This window comes from Psittacula echo (genome assembly GCF_963264785.1).
Source record: "Psittacula echo genome assembly, chromosome: Z".
Lineage (NCBI taxonomy): Eukaryota > Metazoa > Chordata > Aves > Psittaciformes > Psittacidae > Psittacula > Psittacula echo.
In genome coordinates this window covers 95,370,089-95,371,726 of record NC_137742.1, presented here as the reverse complement: position 1 = coordinate 95,371,726, position 1,638 = coordinate 95,370,089, and positions in this window count along the sequence as shown.

Below are 1,638 nucleotides of genomic sequence, written 5' to 3'. Positions count from 1 at the left end.
TTCACTGCAGAAACCTCAGATGTCTGTGAGACCAGAGCCACATGGTGTCCCAAAGCATTAGTTCAGACTATTGCCATTCATTATTTGTGTTTATATTAATCTTCTCCACAGTCTGGAAGTTTTAAGCTTCAATGCTTCCTTGAAGGGGAAACTGAATTCCAGCAAAAGTGTGCTTCTGGAATTAACCTGCCTCTATCCTATGAATATATTATTTATTTTTTAATTAAAAAGACTGAATAGCAGACATGTTCTGCTTTTAGTGTTATATACTCAATTTAGATATTCCATGCTGCTGTACATACAGACCCATAGAACAGTCTGGTTTAGGTCAGGAATAGCAACCTAGTAATCTATAGCCTTTCCCTTGTATGTGTTTGACCTACAAAGACTCAGAAATCAATGATTTTATTCAAGCAAAGGTTCATACCTGAGAAGCTTCTCTAACAAAACCCTGCCATGGCTGAAGCACCAGAAGGGTTAACACCATCATCTGGAACAGTACAGCAGTGAAAGATATATCTTGTAAGAGCAGCTTAGAGCTTCCAGCAAGATGTTTTCCACACCAAAACTTTATTATCCCAATTTTTCTAATTTAGATTTGGAGATCTTTTGCTTAAAAAGTCCCCCCCAAATTACAAATGAACAACAGCGAAGTAAACCTAAGAGTTCCAAGCGTGTTCTTCCATTTCATCCAGTTACCGTCTTTCTGAAGAAAGACACTCTGAACTCCAGTATGTCTGAAGTCTTCATTTAGTTTCCTCCCAAATTAACATAATAGATAATTCTCTTCATATATTCAAAATATATTTTCTGAAATCCCATCTTAAAGGACTTCAATTAATTCTTTAAATTAACAAACTTATTAAAACAAAGCATTACGGCAATTCTAAAATGATAATTGTTTTGTGGCCTCATAATGATTCACCTCTAGAGAAACTACATATTTTAGAAACCAAAAGCTTAATTGATTTATATTTCAAAAGCAGAGGGACTCAAGAAACATTAATAACTAGAACTTCAATCTGTGCAGAGGAAGATACAGGCATCCACTTAAAGTAACAATGAATGAGCAGAATCCTCATTAAATCAGTCTACTTTTTCTATGCTTACTAGGATGAACTTGTTACACCCACAAAGGGAGAAAACTTAGCTCTGCTATTGGCAGAGAAGAGGCATTTGCATCACTAAAGCAATTTACTCCTTGAACTTCCCATAACTTGGAATTTAATGCTGCAAATCTGGGACCAGTGCTCTGCTTGGACACAGCATTCCACAAAATATATTAGAAAGTGTCTATCTTAGCCTGGGAAAACCATACAGCTGTTTCCCCATTCTCATGAAATGTATTATATCAAAAGCAGTTCTGCTGACATAACTGTTTATTTGTAAGCTATCATGAGCACACCTCTCTCTGCTACATCAACTTCCCTTTACTTATACAAGGTGCATGCTCTGAAGTCCAGACATGAGTTGCATTAGCAAAGGCTGGTACAAAAACTCCGAAGAAGGAGGTTTTCACTGAGGTACACAATTACGCAAGCCAACTTATTCCTCCTATTCAGAGAACTTACTAATACTCTGCTCCCACAGAAACAGGTCTGAAGGGGGATCTTAAAAACCAGAAAAAAGCACAGCATA